Genomic DNA, 21400 nt, shown 5'->3' on the forward strand with positions numbered 1-21400 from the left:
TGTAGCCATCTTTATTGTAGTCTTATTTATAGCAACAAAATGCACAGATGATCCACATATCCAACAGTAAGGAAACAAGTATATTAAGAAGAGGCAATGGAGTTCTTTCTATCCCAAATCTAGCTGATCATCAAAATCCCCTGCAGAGTCTTGATAAAAATAGAGATTTCTGGGTCTCACTACTGACCTACTAGATCAGGGTCCTTGGACCCTAAAAGTTCCTGAGATTCTTGTGATGATTAGCCAGGTTTTCAGACCACTGGGTTGGATAGAAGATCTGTAACCTCAGGCAAATAAATTTGCAGATTTCCTTGAGGCTCAGTTTCCTCACTTGTAAAATACCAATTTCTAAGAGCCCTGAATAATGAATAAAATGGTGTCTATAAAGTACCTGATATAAACATTCAGTAATTGTTATTATTGTTATGGTACATTGTCACTATAGAATATTATACAGATAGTGAAAATAACCTCTCTGAAAAAATGTATTGTTCTAGTATGTATCAGTCAAAGAAGAAAGGATATTGATCCACTCAAACACGATAATTTGAGGAGGTTTAATAAAGGTATTAGTTAAAAAGTGTTTAGAGAAATCAAACCCAGAACTTCAGGTCTGTCAATAGCTGTTAACAAGTGTAGACCTGAAGGGGCAACCCCAAAAAGACTTATTATCTGTAGTCTGACAGGAACTGTGGTTTTCTGTAAAGGGAAATAGCCAACCTACAGCAACTGCTCAAAGGAGGCAAACCAACCCCAAATAGAAGAACACAATAGCACCTACTGATGGAGTCCTTATGGACTTCCCATGACACAAAGCAGGATGCACAGGGGAGCAGGCCTCTGGACTAAAGCAGGATACAAATCATGTACCCAAGTGTTTCAACTGTGTAAAGACACACAGAGCAACTAGATTATAAGTAAACATTTTAACATTGATTGGGGAACTGGGATTATAAAGTATCTTTTCTTTCTCTACAATTTATTGAATTTTCTAATGTTTCAACCATAAATTATAATAGTTAACTTTTACTAAATACTTACTATTCTATGTGCTTGTGCATTAATACACTTAGTCTTTGTAGCAACCCTATAAGGCAGGTACTATTATTACCCTCATTTTGCAGAAAAACCTGCAGTTAGAAGGGTTAAGTGACTTATCCAAAGTTTTATAGCCCAGCATATAAACTGTGGAGCCACAATTTAAATATAGGCATTCCACTCCAGAGTTCCTGCTTCTACATAGTTTACTATATTATACTTTTACAATGGGAAAAAAGACTTTTACAATGGGAAAAATTGAATAAGATTTAATTTGTTTTAAAGAGAAATATTTTCACAGTATATTTTCCTGGTATACAATAAAAATAAAAATATAATAATGTATATAATATTAAGTATATTAATATACACCATAAAATTTATATCTTTGATTCATTAATCTTAATTCTATCTCTTCATTAGTAATGAAATCCCTGATTTTTTTTCCCCAAATTCTACTCAATTTATTCATTTTTTTAAAAGATATTACATTAAAAAAATATGAGGTCCCCATTCGCCCCCACCACCCCCACCCCACCACTCCCCCCACAGTAACACTCTCCCCCATCATCATGTCACATCCATTGCGTCTGGTGAGTACATCTCCGGGCATCGCTGCACCCCATGTCCCGTGTTCCACACCATAGCCCACACTTTCCCACGTTCCATCCAGTGGGCGAAATCCCTGATTTTCATCTGAGCATGTGGCCACCCAGAATAAAGACTACATTTTTCAGCCTCTCTTATAGTTAGGTGTGGTCATATTTAAATTCTGGAGAGTGAAATGTAAGCAGAAATTATGTGTGTGATATCCAGAAAGTGTCCTGGAATGGAGGAGGCTTACCCTTCTCATCTTATTCCTTTCTGTTGGCTGGGATGAAGACAGGATGACTGGAGTCCAAGCAGCCATTTTGGATCAGAAAGTGAAAACCACATTTTACGTCTGGCTAAAGTAACAAGATAGATCAATTCATGAAGCAACCTTACCAGCCCTGGAACGCTTGACTCCAGACTCCCTTTTTTTTTTTTTTAATAAAATTTTATTGAAGTATATATATATGAATGTACATAAAGTGCGTAGTATAAGCTATGAACTTAACAAAACTAACCTGCATATCACCATACAGTGTTCTCATACATCACCCCACCACCAATACCTTGCATTGTTAAGAAACATTTCTTACAAACTATGAAAGAGCATCATCAAAATATTACTACTAACTATAGCCCATATGTTATAGTTAGTGTATTTTCCCCCAAACCACCCAATTATTAACATCCTGTATCAGTATTATACATTTGTTATAGTTCATGAGAGAACATTCTCCCATTTGTTCTACTAACTATAGTCCATCTTCCACCACGGGATTCCCTGAGTTATACAGCTCCATGTTTTGTATAATCCATTCAAAGTGTACATTTTCATCACAGAGTTGTGCTGTCATTACCTCAATCAATATTAGAATGTTTTCATTACTCCAAATGGAAAAATCTCATACTCTCTTATGCACCCTATTGTTGTCCCTTAGAATTCTTTTATGTTAAAGAAAAAATAAACTTCTATCTTCTATAAGCCATTGTTTTTTCCTTTCTTTCTTTCTTTTTAAATGTTACATTAAAAAAATGTAAGAGGTCCCATATACCCCCCCACCTTACCCCACTCCTCCCACATCAACCACCTCTTTCATCATCATGACACATTCATTACATTTGGGGAATACATTTTGGAGCACTGCTGCACCACATGGATAATGGTTTACATTATAGTTTACACTCTCTCCCAGTCCACCCAGTGGGCCATGGCAGGACATACAATGTCCAGCATCTGTCCCTGCAGTACCACCCAGGACAACTCCAAGCTCTGAAAATTGCCCCCACATCATATCTCTTCTTCCCTCTCCCTGCCCTCAGCAGCTATCGTGGCACTTTGTCCACATCAATGCTACAGTTTCTTCTATTACTAATCACAATAATTCCATAGTAGAATATCAGAGAGTCCACTCTAATCCATATTTTATTCCTCCATCCTGTGGACCCTGGGATGGTTATGTCCACTACACCTCTATATCAAGAGGGGGCTTAGATCCCACATGGATGATGGATGCAATTCTCCTGCTTGCAGTTGTAGGCACTCTTGGCTCCCAGGTGTGGTGGTTGACCTTCTTTACCTACCTGTTAGCTGGCCGGGGTAAGTCCAATAAACTGGAGGGTAGGAGTTGCAAGTCTGCTGAGGCTCAGGGCCTGGCTGTCACATGGACAATCCAGAGATTCAGGTCTCCTGAGTATACACCAACCCCAGTGCCAAATACGGGTTCATTAAAAGTGACAGAAGAGGCATGTGTAGAAAGGTCACAGCTGAGTCCAACTCCATTACACTCAGGAACACAAACTCCAAAGTAGGGCCAAATGACAAGGCACTGAACTCCAGAGCCATCTGCCATGACCATAGAACCTGTGGGTCTCTGTAGCCCTCAGGAGGACCAGTACCTGGGTTTGTATCTACTTTGTATAAACCATTATTTGTTTGGGGTTTACGACACTCACAGCTGAACCTAATTCTAATTAATACCCCTTCTCTTTAATTTTTTATTTTTTTATTTTTATTCACTTCTCTTTAATTTTTTATTTTTAAAGACTTAGGTATTTCTCTCCCCTTCTCCCCCCTCCACCCCCCCCCCCCATTGTCTGCTCTCTGTGTCCATTCGCTGTGTGTTCTTCTGCATCTGCTTGCATTATCCAGTGGCACTGGGAAACTGCATCTCTTTTTTTGTTGTGTCATCTTGCTGCATCAGCTCTCCGTGTGTGGCACCATTCCTGGGCAGGCTGTGCTTTTTTTTCATGCAGAGTGGCTCTCCTTGCTGGGCGCACTCCTTGCGCATGGGGCACCCCTATGCAGGGGTGCTCCTGCATGGTTGGGCACTCCTTGCACACGACAGCACTGCGCATGGGCCAGCTTACCACACAGGACAGGAGGCCCTGGGGATGGAACCCTGGATTCTCCATATGGTAGATGGATGCTCTTATCAGTTGAGCCACATCCACTTCTCAACTTCTCTTCTTTTAATCTTTTGGTATATTTGTTTCTCTTCTTCCCTTCTATGTACCAGGCACATCTACTTTTCTCTTCCTCTACCTTCATCACTTCTCTTGCTTTCTTGTCCTCCTTCCAATAATTTTTTTGGGTGGCAATACTATAAACCAAGTGCAGAAAATTTTTTAAATGTAAAACATACTATCTCTGCCCTTTAGATTCTCTTATCAAATTAAAGGGAGACATTTAAAAAAAATTTTAAAAAGAAGCTTTAGATTACATAAATGTTACATTTAAAATATAGGCAATTCCCATATGCCCCACCTTCACCCCCTCCCACAAGGGGAAACTTTTAAACAGGTGCAACATGGTGCAAAAAATACTATAAAGAGGCATTTATTAAGGACATGGAGAGTCCTTCAAGACTCAGCTCATGTGTAAGCTTCCCCAAAAGCCTCCCGTAACAAGATTAGATGACCCCTTTCTGTGCCACCATAGCAGTTATCTTACTAAATCATCCTCGGAGATTTTCCTAGAATTAAATCTATACATTTGAAGCAAGAATATTTTATATCAACTTTTCCTTTCTTTTTTGTATCAACTCTTTTTTTCTCCTCCTCTCATATGTTGAATATGGTGCTGACATAACAAGACTGGCATGACATGAGTATTACCAGGTTTTGGGGGTGCTCTTTTCCTCTTTGACCCAAAAACTTTAAAGAGGAAGTGAATGTAAGATTGATGTTTGTAGACATCATCAAGAGGCCTTAAAATATTGCAGGATGATAAAAAAGAACCAGTGAAAACTTGGGCCGGTTAGCGGGTTTAGAATCTTCAAATTAAAAAAATATATTCATGAAGCAGATGTGGCTCAAGCAATTGAACTCTCCCCAACCCATGGGAGTTACCAGTGCCTCCTAAGAAGACAAGTAAGACAGCAAGCTGACATAACGGGCAAGCATGGCAAGCTGATGCCACAAGATAATGCAACAGGAGACACATGGAGGAAAACATAATGAGAGACACACCAACGCAGGGAGCAGAGGTGGCTCAAAAGGTTCATTTCCCAGTGCCACCTAAAAAAATGTGTCAGCACACAACAAACAGACACAGCAAATGCAACCAACGAGGAGGTAGGGAGAAATAAATAAATAAAATCTTTTAAAAAAATAGTTTTATGTGTATTATAAGCCATGCATATGGACATTAGGTAATTAATAAAAGATTAGTATACTCTCTGTGCCCTCGTGGAACAAAAAAAACTCCTATGTATGTAATGAATTACAACAGACCATAGGGCAAGGGCCAAAATAAATATTAAAAGTGCTCCTTGTATAGCTAATGGAGCAAGTAATCCTAGTTTTCAAGATATATTTACTCCTACATGTATTAACATTTTGAGTGTCCTTAAAGTCCAGAGATTATAGGTGGTCATGGGTTGAAAGGATAAACATCATTAAGATGTCAATTTTCCCTAAGTGATTTATAGATTCAACACAATCTCAATAAAAATTCTAGCAGCCTTTTTTGCAGCATTGGAAAAGCCAATTATCAAATGTATCTGGAAGGTAAGGGCTCCCAATAACCAAAAATAACTTTTTTTAAACTATTTTTTAAAATTTATCACACACACACCCCCTCCCCCCCCCCCCCACCCCATTCCTCCTGTTGTCTGCTTTCTGTGTCCATTTGCTGTGTATTCTTCCGCTTGTATCCTCATTAGGTGACTCTGGGAACCGATCCTGGGACCTTCCAGAGTAGGACAGAGGTGATTACTCTCCTGCACTACCTCAACTCCCTGTTTTGCTACGTCTTCTTGTTTTTTCTCCTCTGTGTCTCTTGTTGCATCGTCTTGCCGTGCCAGCTCTCTGCATTGGCCAGCACTCCTGCACGGGGTGGCTTTCCCACGCAGGGCAGCACTCCTGCATGGGCTGGCACTCCACATGGGCCAGCTCACCACATGGACCACCTTGTCCTCGCCAGGAGTACCTGGGCATTGAATCCTGGACCTCCTGTATGGTAGATGGGAGCCCAATTAGTTGAGCCACATACGTTTCCCCAAAAATATCTTAATAAAGAAGAACAAAGTTGGAGGACTCCTAAATATGTTACTTATCTACAGTGGTAAAAACTGCCTGATACATGTTTAAAGATAGATAGATTAACCAATGGAATTTAATTGAGAGCTCAAAAATAGACCCTCACTTTTATGGTCTACTGATTTTGCTCAAGGCTCTTAAGCCCACCCAGCTGGGCCAGAACAGTCTATTCAACAAATGGTGCTGGGAGAACCAGATATCCGTATGTAAAAGAAATAAAAAGGACCCCATCTCACATTTTATACAAAATTAAGTCAAAATGGAACAAGGACCTAAATATGTAAGCTAGAACCATAAAACTCCTGGACAAAAATGTAGGGAAACATCTTCAAGCTCTTGTGGTAGATGGTGGTTTCTTAAACCTTACACCCACAGCAAGAGCAATGAAAGAAAAAATAGAAAAATGGAACCTTCTCAAAATTAAACACTTCTGCGCTTCAAATGACTTTGATAAGAAGGTGAAAAGGCAGCTTGTCATTAGGAGAAAATTTTCAGAAACCATGTAGCAGATAAAAGTTTGATTTCCATGATATGTAAGATAAGCAAACTGGGAGTGGACTTGGCTCAAACAGTTGAACACCCACCTACCACATGGGAGGCCCTAGCTTCAGTTCCTGGTGTCGCCTGGGGAAAAAAACAAAACAAAAATAAACAATAAGCATAACAAATGATAAAACCAACTCAGGGACACTGATGTGACTCAGTGGTTGTGTGCTGGCTACCCACATACAAGGTCCCAGTGGCCTGGGTACCTAAAAAAAATTTAAAAACAAGCAACCCAATTAAAAAACGGGCAAAAAACTTGACTAGACATTTTTTCAAAGAGGAATACAAATTGTCAGAAGGCACATGAAAAAATATTCAACATCACTAACTATTAGAGAAACGCAGATTATAACTATAATGAGATACCATTTCACAATTTGCAGAATGGCCATTATTTTTTCCCATATTATTATCTCTTTGTTTTTCTACACTTTTTTTTATTAAAGTTAATAGATCACAAAGAATGTTACGTTAAAAAACATAAGAGTTTCCCATGTAACCCACTCCCCACTCTCCTCCATTATTTTAAAAAGACAGAAAACTACAAGAGCTGGAGAGGATATGGAGAAATAGTAACTCTCCTTCACTGTTGGTGGAGTGTTAAATGGTGCAGCTTCTGTAGAAGACAATTTGGCAGTCCCTCAGGAAGCTAAATATAGAACTGCTATAGATCCAGCAATCTCACTACTAGGAATATACTCAGAAGAACTGAGAGCAAAGATGCAAACAGATATTTGCACACCCGTGTTCATAGCAGCATTATTCACAATTTGTTAAATGATGGAAACAATTTAAGTGTCCGGCAATAAATGAAAGGATAAAAAAATGTGGTACATACATAAGATGGAATATTATTCAGCGATAAGAAGAAATGAACTTGGGAAGCATATGACAACATGGATGAAACTTGAGCATATTATGTTGTGTGAAATAAGCCAAACACAAAAAGACAAATATTGTGTGGTATCTCTGAAATGAACTAAATACGGTGAGTAAACTTATGGAGTTAAATTATAGACTATAGGTTAGTAGGACACAGAATGTGGGTTGAGAAGGAAGAGCTGATGTTGAGTGTACGTAGAATGTTTAATAAGGTTGATTGTAAATATGTGAAAATGGATAGAGTGGTAACACATTATAATGAGTATCACTAACAACCCTGATTTATAAACGTGATTGTGGCTGAAAGGGGTAGTCTAGGGAAGTTAAAGTTAATTGAAAGACAGCTAGAGGATAATCCAGGGACTGTATAATATGGCGATTTCAGTGATAGATGATTATTGTGGTTAATAATACAAATGTAAGAATGTTCCTCTATTACAAGGTATTAAGAATATGGTGATAGATGAGAAAAAATACAACTAAAAATATAACTTATAGACTATAGTATACAGTAATATTTTTGTAGCAAAGGCAAAGAAGATATTATATAAATCCTAAAGGTAAAAAAAAAACAAAACAAACATAGGGGAACAGATGTAGCTCAAGTGGTTAAGCACCTGCTACCCACATGTGTTCGAACTCTGGTACCTCCTAAAAACAAACAAACAAATGAAAAAGCCAACTCATTGGAGACAGATGTAGCTCAATGGCTGAGGGCCTGCTTCACTTGTCAAGGTCCTCGCTTCCACCCCTGGTACCTTCCGGAAAAAAAAAGAATATGGGATTTAGTTTTATGAGATGTGAATATGATCAAGTGTTTTATTTTCATTTTCCTTATTAACAAGAAGAACTTTGGTCATGTTATTTAACAAATCTGTACTCATTAATCATTTTTTGGAACACTGGAGAAACAATTGAGCTTGTTTTTAGGATTAAATAAGATAGATGTGCCTGGACAGGATTTTTTTTTTTAATTTTTTAAAAAGATTTATTTGATTTCTTTATTCCCATCCACCCCCATTGTTTGCCCTCACTGCTCTGTGTTTGTTCATTGTGTGCTTTCCCTGTCAGCTCGTCTTCTTTTTAGGAGGCAGGGGAACTGAACCTGGGACGTTTCATGTGGGAGGGAGGCACCCAATCCCTTGAACCACAGCTACTTCCTGCTTGTTGTGTCTCTTGTTGTGTCTCCTCATTGTGTCATCTGCTTGCCTCATCTTGTGTCAGCTTGCTGTGCCCACCCATCACGTCAGCTCATTGTCTTACTCGTCTTCTTTAGGAGGCAATGGGAACTGAACCCGGGACCTCCTGTGTGGTAGGTGTGTGCCCAACTTCTTTTTTTTTTTTTTTTATTCATTTTTTTAAAATATTACATTCAAAAAATATGAGGTCCCCATTCACCCCCACCACCACCACCCCACCTCTCCCCCCACAGCAACACTCTCCCCCATCATCATGACACATCCATTGCATTTGGTGAGTACATCTCTGAGCATCGCTGCACCTCATGGTCAATGGTCCACATCATAGCTCATACTCTCCCACGTTCCATCCAGTGGGCCATGGGAGGATCTACAATATCTGGTAATTTGGACAGGATTTTTTAAAGTAGTGCTTCCATTATTCGTTAAGCTGGATTTTGCCTGTTATTTTACTTTTTCAAGTCAAAATAATGCCTTTTTTTAAAAAAAGAGAGAAAATATTAGTGTTGAAACCCTCACAATGTCCTTCCCTAATCTTAGACCCTCTCATTCTACCAAGGATAACCACTGTCCTAAAATTACTGATTGGCATTCCCATGTATGTCTTTATTTTGGTACTACAAGTATAAATGTCTCTAAATAATAAATGGCATTGTTTTGCCTAATTTTAAGTTGTAAACAATAAGCATAAAGTAAATTTTTTTCTTGTATTCTTCTGAAACTTGCTTTTGTTACTCATTATATTTTTCAGATTTATCCATGTTGCTTTGTGCAGCTCTACATTCCTTATACACTTAACTGTATTTTTAAAAGTCATAGCATCCCCAAACTAAGCTAGGATGATAAAAATTAGGACAGTGGTTGCCTCTGGTAGATGTTGAATTCTACCAGATGGTGAGGGACACAAGGGAATTCTCTGAGAATGATGGAAATGTTCTATATTTTGTTTTAGGTGGTGGTTACTTGGGTGTGTACAATTGTGAAAATTTATTGAACTGAATACTTAAGATCTATGCCTTTCTTTCATTGTATGTGAGTTATACCTCAAGTAAAGAAAAATAAAAACAAAAAATAATAAAAAGAAACCCTAGTGTCAGGGATTCTGATTCAGTAGCTCTATGGTAGGAACCAACATGCATATTGTTTTACAAAGTTCCAGAGGTAATTCTGAGGGGTACCCCATTGAGGACAACTGCCCTAGAATGGCACAAAATTGAGATGAGAATTAGGAAGAAAAGAGTCATCTGCCAAAGATCTAGAAAACTATCATATTCTATGTCCTCCCTAGACTTATGTAGTAAAGATGGAGTTGGCCTAGTTTATAAGAGCAAAAATAGCTGTGTTTGGCCTCAAATCAAGCATTAACAGCATCTAGGCCTAATTTCAGTAAACCTAAGATATTCGCAATTTGGTAATGCCCAGCAGAGCTTAATTCTTCCTCACACATTGGTAGAGGCACAGCTAGGGATGAGGACATCTTGCTCACATTTTGTAGCTATGCTTCCCCAAATTACCTAAACCACCTTTGTCTTTGTTCTCTATCTTCCTTTCAGAGTTAAGTCAAGGAAAAGGTCCCTCAGTTTCCTCTCTGCATATGACTTAATTTTCTTTTAAAAATCTAATTTTCAGTGAACATCTTGAGAAGGTGTTTTATTCAGAGCACTGTTTTGAAGATGAGGTGCCTACCTCCCATAAGCATGTCCCCAGTGATGCCAATTATAGGATCAAATTCATCCTGTGGATGGATGTTATTCTCTTTGCAGGGTGGTCTCTAGGGTGGTCATTTGTGTGCATTTTTCCAGTGTCCCAGCCAGAGGACTTTGCCTCCAATCTGCCATGTTCTCACCTCATTGTTGAAAACCCTCTTTAAATTTCAATTCTCCTATAATGCTGAACGTGAAAATTCTTACCTTCCCCAAAACAATTGCCAATTTATTAAACTGGAATCTATATTTCCATTGCAAAAAAAATCCCATTATAAAAGCAATATATGTTGTATAAGTCAGGAGTCTATTATTATAAGCAACATAATGCAAATTTGGCTAACTTATGCCCAAAAAAAAAAAAAAAAAGGAATTTATCAGAAATGTATCAGAGTAGTTCACAGACTCGAAGGAAAAACTGAATATCTGTGTATCTGAAAAGATTAGGAGTAAGGGCAGCCCCAGGGATCTGGGAACTAGTGGCCAATTACTTTATCGGCTGCCTTTCAACAAACATTCACTGAGCTCCAGCTATGAGCCTGGCACCACTCCAGCCCTACAATGAGACGTGGTGTTTATCCTTCAGGGGAGAAAAGGAAAGGGGAAGACAAGCAAGCATTTACCAAAGAAGAAATACTTGAAAAAATGGTCTTAAATTAGATTTTCCAGGTGGACAAGGGAGAAAAATGAGATTCAAACTGGAGAAAACAGCATGGGTATATATGCAAAGATGTCTAAAAGGATGGACGGTGTGTAGGGAAATGGACAGAGGTGAGATAAGCAGAGAAGCTACTGGAGGACTTTATGTCCAATCCCCATCCCCTGAAATGAAGTATGATCCTGGGGATGTAGAAGTTGGGGATGGGGAAAAGGGAAAGGAACTGTCTGGGTTGCACCGAGACGGAGGTGAACGATGAGACCGCCTCCCTCTGAAGCTTCGGGGCTACCAAAACCACATTAGAACATGAAAGAAAAATTAAGTGCAGGGTGGCCTGAGACTGATTGAATGGTGAAATGATTCCAAACCTGTCAGAAAGACCCAGAAGGTCTGATACAGATTTGATAAGTAGGAAGCCAAAGGATCAAAAATTCAGAACAACAAGAATAAGAATGTTTTGGCTGAACACCAGAGATCAGTGGCTAATACTTATAGCTAGACTATGTGTGAGTGAACCAGCCCCATCTTAGAGCTAGGATGTGGCAGATACCTTATATGACATATAAAGAAGCTTAGACTTAATTACAAATGATAAAGAGGTAGAGCAGAAGGAGACACCATTGCCCTTTTTTTTTCCTGAGTGTTTACTAATGCCAGACACTGTGTTAGGTACCTTACATTTATTATAGAGTTTAATCCTCAAGATAACCTTATGATATAGATATTATTTATCTCTGTTTTATAAGAGAGGAAACTAAAGGACAAAATGGCTAAGTAGCTAGCAAGCTATGGAACCAGAGATTGCTGACCCTAAAACTTTGGCGCTTTCTAATTCGCCATGATGTGGCCTTACTCAGGGGAGAAGCTAAGTTCTGAATTTTGGAAGGCTCCCTCTGGTAACAGCATGGAGGAAAGACTGGGGACGGTATGGGCAGGTCAGTAGCAAGGAGGTGAGCGGAGTGGTATAAATGATGAAACTGTTTAGGGAGACTATTTAGGAGACTAAACAGGAAACTACTGTGGTACCGTAGGTAAGAAATGCTCAGCATCTGAGGCAGGGTAGTGGCAGAAGGGATGGAAAATAGAGTATAAATTGGAAAAAAGGGGAAAGTGAGGATAGAATAATAAGGATTTAGTGGCCTATTGAACACATAGGAATGTAGTAGACATCCAAGGAATTATCTAACCATTGTCTGTTTTCTAGGGCTTTATCTAATATTCATCACTGAAATTGCTATACAAGAATGCACTATGACCCTTCTCTGGCCACTGGTGACAGGGTGTATTTGGGTATATTTTTCTTGGGCTGGGCCAATCACATCCCTTCCTAAAAACAGATTGTTCTGCATTAGTCACTTAACAAAACATAAACAAAAAGAGTGTTTCCCCAGAAATTTTGGATCTAAAAGAATCAGTCTGTATTGGGATCCCCCAATATATTATATATTAAAATATAAAGATTAAGAACTGACAGGGTTCTGCCTATGTGAACAGGAAGTACAGAAGAAGTTGGACTGGAGAGAAAGAGAAGGACAGAAACTGAGTCAAAGAAAGAGAGAAAAACAGGCTGAGAAATGGAAGAGATATGTATTGAGGAGGAATAAGAGATGTAGAGAGGATTGACAGTATTTGGAGTTGATGGAATCCATTTGCTCATGAAGCCCAGTCACAGTTAAGAAATTTGGGGTGCTCATTTCTTGGAGATAATTTCCTTGCAGTAAATTCTCCTTTTTATTTTTAAATTGTAGTAAAAATATATATATATATGTATATATATCATAAGATTTCCCATTTTGACCATTTTTAAGTGTACAATTCAGTGGTGTGACAGTTTGAAGTTATTTTATGAATCCCAAAAAGAAAAAGATTACGTTTTAACTAAACCATTCCTGTAAGCGTGAGACCCTTTTGCTTGGACTATCTCAGTGAGGCATGACTCAGACTGATTCTCTGCCCTCTTGCTGGGTCTGATGCAAACAGAAACACAGAGAGAGAGAGAGACCAGAAAAGGGAGCCACCATATTTGATCCTGCAATGTGGAGAAAGGACTCCAGTTTCACCCAAGGCAGAGCTGCAAGGAAAGAAGCACCCAAGAGGCTCAAAGAGCTGAGACCCAGGGAGAGATAAGCCATATGCCTGATAGCTTGCAGCTGAACTTGGGAAGAAAGTGGAGCAGCTGAGACTGAGAGAGGAAGCCCAGGAAAGACAACCTCTGTTGCTCACATCCGAGTTGTTCACAACTTACTTATATTTGGTGTTGTCAGTATTTTGTATTTTAGTCATTTTAGTAGGCAAGTAGTAGTATGTCATTGTTGTTTTAATTTGCAATTCCCCTATGTGGTAATTTGAGTCTTTTGTGAAGCCCAGAAAATTATGTTCTTAAAGTGATCCACTCCTGTGAGTGTGGGATCCTTTGATTAGATTGGATTTAGTTGAGAGCCATTTTATTGGATTGTGTCAGGAGAGCATATTCCAGGCTGGGTTTTGCTTCTCTTGCTGGAGTTCTTTATAAATGGGAGAGACAAGGCTGCAGACACAGAGAAAAACTCCTAAACTCTGAGCAAGAAAGCCACAGACAGAGGAGTCAGAAGCTGAAAGCAACAGTACCTGGAGTAAAGGCAGACACCAGCAGATGCCTCTGCTCTGCCCTGCCATGCACCTGGGATTGCCCACAGCAGTAGCTTGGGAAGAAAGCATCTCCTGATGAAAGCTTGATTGGACACTTATTCTCAGCCTCAGAAACTGTTGGTTTTTAAACTAATAAATCCCCATTGTAAAAGTTAACCGATTTCTGGTATATTGCCTCGACAGCCTTTAGCAAACTAAAATATCTAATGACATATGATGTTCAGCATCTTTTTTATGCTTATTTGCCATCTATATATCTTTTTTTGGTGAAGTGTCTGATCAGATCTTTTGTTTGTTTTCCTATTCTTGAGTTTTAAGAGTTCCTTGTATATTTTGGATACAAGTCCTTTATCAGGTATGTGTTTTGCAAATGTTTTCTCCCAGTCTATGGCTTGTTTTCTCATTTTCTTAACAGTGTCTTTAATGGAGAAGAGTTTTAATTTTAATGACATCTTCTTTATCAATATATTCTTTCATGGATCATGCTTTTAATGTTGTACCTAAAAAGTAATTGTCAAACCTAAGGTCACCTAGATATTTTCCTCTGTTATCTTCTAGAAATTTTATAGTTTTGTGTTTTACATTTAGGCCTATGATCCATTTTAAGGTAATTTTTGTGAAAGGTATAGTGTCTGTATCAAGATTAATTTTGCCTCTTTTTGCCTCATTTGCCTCTTTTTTTAATAATTTGTCTTCTCTTTTTATTGAGTTATAAGAATTTTTAAAATAAGTTCTTAGATATAAGTTCTTTATGAAATATATGTTTTATAATTTTTTTCTCTCAGCATGTGGCTTACTTTTCATTTTCTTACTTAACAGTGTCTTTCAAAGAGTAATCATTTTTAATTTTGATGAAGTTCAACCTAGCATTTTTTCTGCATGGGTTATGCTTTTTGTGTCCCAGGTAACAAATCTTTGCTTAGCCTGAGATTTTCTTCTTAAAAACTATAAATTTAGATGTCTATGATCTATTTCAACTTAACTTATTTTTATGTGGTAAAAGGAATGGTGAAGGCTTAATTTGCTTATGGACATCCAATTATTTCAGCACCATTTGTTGAAGAGACAATCCATTCTTCCATTGAATTACTTTGGCACCTTGACCATATATGTTTGGGTCTATTCCTGGACTCTTTATTTTGTCCAGTTGATCTATATGTCTACCCTTATGCCAATACCACACTCTCTTAATTACTGTAGCTTTATAGCAAATCTTTAAATCAGGTCATGTGAGTACTCCAACTTTGTTCTTTTTTTACAATATTGTTTTGGCTATTCTAGGTCCTTTACATTTCCATATAAATTTTATTTTATTTTTTAAAGATATTATTTATGTATTTCCATTTGCTGTGAGTTCTTCTGCGTCCACTTTGTCCTCTCTTTAGGTAGCATGAGCAACCGATCCTGGGACCTTCCAGAGTGGGAGAGAGGCAGTCAATCTCTTGTGCCACCTCAGCTCCCTGGACTGCTGCATCTCTTATTGTCTCTCCTCTGTGTCTCTTTCTGTTTCATCATCTTGCTGCACCAGCTTTCCACATGGGCCAGCAACCTGCATGGGCCAGCACTCCAGTCAAGCCAGCTCTCCACTCAGGCTAGTTTGTCTTCACCAGGAGGCCTCAGGAATCAAACCCTAGACCTCCCATATGGTATATGGGAGCCCAATTGCTTGACTCACATCTGCTTCCCCATATAAATTTTAGAACCTACTTGTCAATTTCTACAAAAAAACCCACTAAGAATTTATTTGGTATTGTATTGAATCTATAAATCAATTTAGGGAGAATTAACATCTTAACAATTTGAGTCTTCTTATCCATGAACATAGTCTATCTCACTATTTACTAGGTAATCTTTAACTCTTCTCAAAATAGTTTTGTAGTTTTCTGTACAGGTTTTGGACATAGTTTGTTACATTTAACCCTAAGAAGGGAAAATCATGTGTATGAGAGGAGGCTATATTAGAACTCAGTACTTTCTGCATGATTTTTCTGTAAACCTGCAACTACTCTAATAATTAAACCTAAGTAATTCCAAGCTTTTTGATTCTATGGTAAATAGTATTTTCAGATTTTAATATCCATTTGTTCTTTGCTAACACAATTGACTTTAAAAAAAAAAAAACTAAACCTATATATTTGGTATTGCAAATACACTTATGCGTGAGCAAGCAAGACATTCACAGTGAGAATCTACAGTTGCAGAAGCCTGAAAATCACTTACAAAAATTGTTAAACCTTTAAAAAAATTGTTTGAAAATATACAGTTCTTGTTGCAGACCCCCACTCTACACACAGATATAAGCATTGTTCCCCATGTAAACAAAAAAGGAAACATATAATAGAAGATATGAAAAGTCTGGACATTTCCTTCTGAACAGACATTAAAGTCTACATCTTTAAGATACTTTACTGAAAAGACTATCATGTTTTAAAGACAAGAGCACTGTCTTGTCCACAGGTTTTTCAAAAGTTAAAAAAGTATATAGCTGTGTTAATCAAAAAGTGCTTATTTTGTACAATATAATGATAATGATCTTGAATTTTTTTAAAAAATTACAAAAAGCTATATATGTATCAAAGAAGTGAAGTTGTCTGGAGTAGTCTATATAGGAGCTCTTTGAACTTCCTTTTATTACACTAAAACAGTGGTGCTCTTAGGATTTACATTATTGTACTCTCCAATACAAAGTTTATGGTGTGTGTGAAAGTGTACAGTATGCTATTTTCATACAGGTACAACATTGGTGGATGAAGAATGTCTCTTAAGCAATAATACTGGACATAGCCTCTGGTTTTACCAGCTGCATACTCTAGGACTATTATATAGTAAAAACTCTCTTGTGATACTGCAAAGTGATTAGAATGTGCAAACTGACGTAGTAGCTTTCATCCATCTCTTGAAAGGGTACCACCACAGGAACATCCATGTAAGATGAGGTAGGTTTAACAAAGTTGGAATGCTGGCACTGTTGAATTTGGCAACAGTTCTTCAGACCTGGCTCAGAGCTGCAATGCATTTAGTATATAAAGCAGCTGACATGATGTCTTTTTTGCAGGCCTTCCCAGGCACTGGAGATTTTCTGTTAATTTGCTGTACTAGGTTGTCAAAGACCTCATTAACATTTATTTTTTATTTTGGAGAAGATTCTAAGAATGCACAGTTTTTCCATTGTCTTGCTAGATTTTGACCTTGCTCCTTTCCTACAACTCTTTTATCCTCCAAGTCACACTTATTACCAACCAGAATCATTGGAACATCATCAGTGTCTTTTACTCGAAGAATCTGTTCTCTCAGATCTTGTAAATCATTAAATGTGGACTGTGCTGTGATAGAACAAACTAATACAAAATCTTGTCAGTTTTTCACATAAGACTCCTTCATTGTTGTAAATTGTTTCATTACTGCAGTATCCAAGATTTCAAGCATACACTGTTGTGCATCTACTTCAGCTTGCTTTCTATAAGAATTTTCTATTATAGGATCATATTTTTCAACAAAAATTCCTTAAACAAACTGCATGGTCAGAGGAGACTTTCCAACACATCCTGAGGCAAGAACTACTAGCTTCTACTCATGACTGGTATAAAGTTGTCAAAATCTCGTACCACTTGCGCTGTCACTGGGTCCGCACAGCCAGGGTTTCTTCAGCTGTACTGCCTGGTGCCACTGCTGGTTACACAACTATGAGCCAGGTCTGGTGGCGTCGTCTTGACGTCAAGCGTTCAGCCTCGCTCTCCCACAACTGACTTCTATTCATTGGTTTAATATTCTGAGAGTTTGCTCAAATCATTTAATAGAATGGTGCCTTTTTGTAGATTTCTTAGGATTTTCTACAGAGATTATCATGACCACTTTTCGTTTGGTTGGTTTTTATTTATTTTTTAAAGCAATTGTAGGTTTATAGAAAGATCATGTGGAAAGTGCAACATTCCCATCATATACCCTCCCCTCACACATACACTTTTTCCTATTATTAACATTTTGCATTAGTGGAGCATTTTTTGTTAAATTATCAACTGGGTTTCCCAGATACTGATGGTATACATTCAAACTCCATTTCTAAGTGAGTTCTGGCCAGTCATTATAAATCAAAAAAAATAAATTCTTTTTTTTCCTACTCTTATCCCAGGTCAAGACAGACAAGCCTGGGAAACGGACTTTGGCCCAGTGGTTAGGGCTTCCGTCTACCACATAGGAGGCCCGCGGTTCAAGCCCCGGGCCTCCTTGACCCGTGTGGAGCTGGCCCATGCGCAGCGCTGATGCGCGCAAGGAGTGCCGTGCCACACAGGGGTGTCCCCCACATAGGGGAGCCCCACGCGCAAGGAGTGCACCCATAAGGAGAGCCTCCCAGCCCGAAGGAGGGAGCAGCCTGCCGAGGAATGGCGCCGCCCATACTTCCCGTGCCGCTGACGACAACAGAAGCGGACAAAGAAACAAGACGCAGCAAAAAGACACAGAAAACAGACAACCGGGGGAGGGGAGGGGAATTAAATAAATAAAAATAAATCTTAAAAAAAAAAAAAAAAGACAGACAAGCCTTATAATTTTTTTATGCCCGGTGGCAGTTTTTCATAAACCACCCTGTCGCTTAGAGTGTAACCTTTGAAATTCTCAACTTTATCCAGGTTTCTTAATTCCTGCTTCCCACCTCATGAGAGGTTTAGATTTTGTTCAAACCTAAGCCCTTTGACTGTCAAGACAGGCAAACTCCATCCAACCTTGACCCAGGGATGCCTGAGTGAGGGTTCACTCACTTACTGCTCTGGTTTTATCTTCTTTGTTTGGCTCTTGGAGAGGTCCTTGAGGTTGTTAATTGTCCTTTGCTGCTTAACAAACAACCCTAAAGCTTAGTGGCTTCACACAGCAATGCTGTATTATTTCTCACAGTTCTGTGGGTTGGGTGGGCAGTTCCTCTGTTGGTTTCTCCTGGCCTCATTGATGCAGCTGCTTTCATTTGGAAGATCAGCTGGGCTGAAAGGTCTATTATGGCCTCACTCACATGGCTGGTGGTCAGTGCTGGCTGTTGGCTGCTGCACCTCAGTTCTTCTCTACGTGGCCTCTCATCCTCTAGGAGTTTAGACCACCTTCTTTAAATGGCAGTCTCAGGACTGTGGTCCAAAAACATCTACATGGAAAATTGTAACGTTTCTTAAGGCCTAGCCTCAGATGTCATAGTATGGCAGTTTTGCTGCATTTTATCAGTTACAAGGGCAGTCCAGGTTTAAAGAGTTAGGAATAGGCCATTTCTTGCGAGGAGTGGCATCATAGTTGCATTGCAAAAGGACATGATTACTGAGAAGGGTGGCATGTGTAACCCTCAGGCTACTACACCTAGTTTCTTTTTGGCTCACCTCTATACTTAAAAGAACGTTTGTTGTACTTTATCCAGTGCTTTCCAGTTATCTGATTCAGAATAGTACCAGAAAAAGAAGTTCTCCTTACTACTGCTCATATTCAAGTTTAGTATTTAGAGGTTGAGAAGGAAAGGTAAAAAAGAAAAACTCTGCCAGCAGCACAGACCAGCCCATTAAGAGAAATCTGGAGAAGAGTTAGAGACAATGATGGAATGGGAATTGCTTGTTAAATGTGTGAAAAGAATGACTTAACTAAAAGACTGCAACTGGGACAAGGGTTGGTTCTGTGCTAAGAAAAAGAAAAAAAAGTAAAAAACTAAAGAAGAAATACAGCACAAAGGAAAAGAAAGTAAAATATGAAAAGTTCTTAGAAATCTTCCCTGGAAGGAAAAATCTTATAAGAAAACTATGTCTCTGTTATTAAATGGAACTATAAATGATTCATAATACTTTGTTTATGTATAAAAATACGAAAAACCCACCAAAGACTGATACTCTTAATGCTGACATGTTTATAAGTTGCTGCACTTCAATTTATAGTCACAGATCCAGTGACAAAAATTGGGTTCATCAGACAGAGGTGCATATGGCAGCTGACACTACTCAGGAGGCCACAGTCCAGGTGTTGTGATTCAGAGACTGCTTCCACTGAATAGACCAACACATTGAAAGTAACCCAGGCTTATGTGATAAAGCTAGAGTCACAGATCATCCCCTTTGGGGAACATAGAAAAAAGACATGGAATTGGGGTTAAGAACGTTGGTAAGGGATCTAAAGTCCCTTAAGTAGTTAGATTCCTGATTGGACTGAAGGGTTTACACAAGATGGTTTCTCTACCTCTGGGCACCAATGGACACTTTCCTACCTGGACATCTGCCATGTCAAGGTATGGTCTTTTTCTTTTTTTTTAAACAAATCCATTTTATTGATGCACATTAATAAAGCATAAAATTTACCCAAACTATATAGTCAATGGTATTTGGTATAATCACAGAGTTGTGCATTAATCACTTCAATCATTAAAGGTAGGGTCTTCCTTGTGATAAGCTAGCCCACACACAGTGCTGCTGCGTGCAAGGAGTGCCATGCCACACAGGGGTGTCCCCCACATAGGGGTGCCCCACGCACAAGGAGTGCACCCCGCAAGGAGAACTGCCCCGTGTGAAAAAAGTGCAGCTTGCCCAGGCATGGCGCCACATAGAGAGCTGATGCAGCAAGATGACGCAACAAAAAAGAGACACAGTTTCCCGGTGCCGCCAGATAAGGCAAGCAGATGCAGAAGAACACACATTGAATGGACACAGAGAACAGACAATGGCGGGGGGAGGGGAGGGAGGCGGAGTGGAGGGGAAGGGGAGAGAAATAAATAAAAAATAAATCTTTAAAAAAAAAAAGGTAGGGTCTTATATCAGGTATTAATGATCTGGAAATCAGGCCAGGCTGTTGCTATGTCCATGTTGAATTACCTGACTCTGCTCTTCTCATCTGTAGTTGCTAGAACCCAGGTGTCTTTATAAGGTCAACAAAAAGATCAGATAAGTATTGAACTGTTCCTTGCACTTCTATTAAAATGTTGTGCAACATATTCTTGATTCAACACCACAATAAGGTAGGAAAAACAGTGGACTTCATCAAGGAGTGGATGTAACTCAGTGGTTAAGTGTCTGCTTCCTATGTACCAGTTCCTGGGTTCAAACCCCAGTACTTCCTTAAAAAAAAACCAAACCCACATCTCTTATACAAGAATGTTCAGAGCAGCTCAATAGCTTAACACTGTAAAAAATCTATATGCCCATCAACAGGTGGATGGATAAATAAGTAAAGGTATCCTTACAATGGAATAATGCCCAGCAAAAAATGAACACCTAAAAATAAATGCACAGAAATAAATAAAAAGAAAAAAAATACATACAACTGCATGGATGAAATTTTAAAAGCAAACAAAAAAAAACAAAACATTATGCTGAATTAAGACTTACACAAAAGTGTGTATGTTGCATACTCTAAATTTCACTTTTTAAAATATTAAAGTGCAGTAAGTAGATGTGGCTCAAACAACTGGGTGCTCACTTACCACATAGGAGGTCTGGATTCAGTTTCCAATGCATCCTAAAAAAGAAAAAGATGAGAATACGTAATGAACAGACACAGAGCAGACGGCAAGTGCAAATGATGAGGGGGAGAAATAAATAAAAAACATCTTTAAAAAATACATTAAAGTACAAATGTCATTCATTTTTTAAGATTAAAGAAGTCAAAAC

At 38.6% G+C, this 21400-nt stretch overlaps 1 pseudogene; it reads right to left on the minus strand.

Moving 5' to 3' along the window:
- Positions 1-16725: 16725 nt before the first annotated feature.
- LOC101412041 (ras-related protein Rap-1b pseudogene) lies at positions 16726-20019 on the minus strand (annotated as a pseudogene).
- Between the last annotated feature and the right edge of the window lie 1381 nt (positions 20020-21400).

The sequence above is a fragment of the Dasypus novemcinctus genome, chromosome 1 (assembly GCF_030445035.2).
Source record: "Dasypus novemcinctus isolate mDasNov1 chromosome 1, mDasNov1.1.hap2, whole genome shotgun sequence".
NCBI classification, from domain to species: domain Eukaryota; kingdom Metazoa; phylum Chordata; class Mammalia; order Cingulata; family Dasypodidae; genus Dasypus; species Dasypus novemcinctus.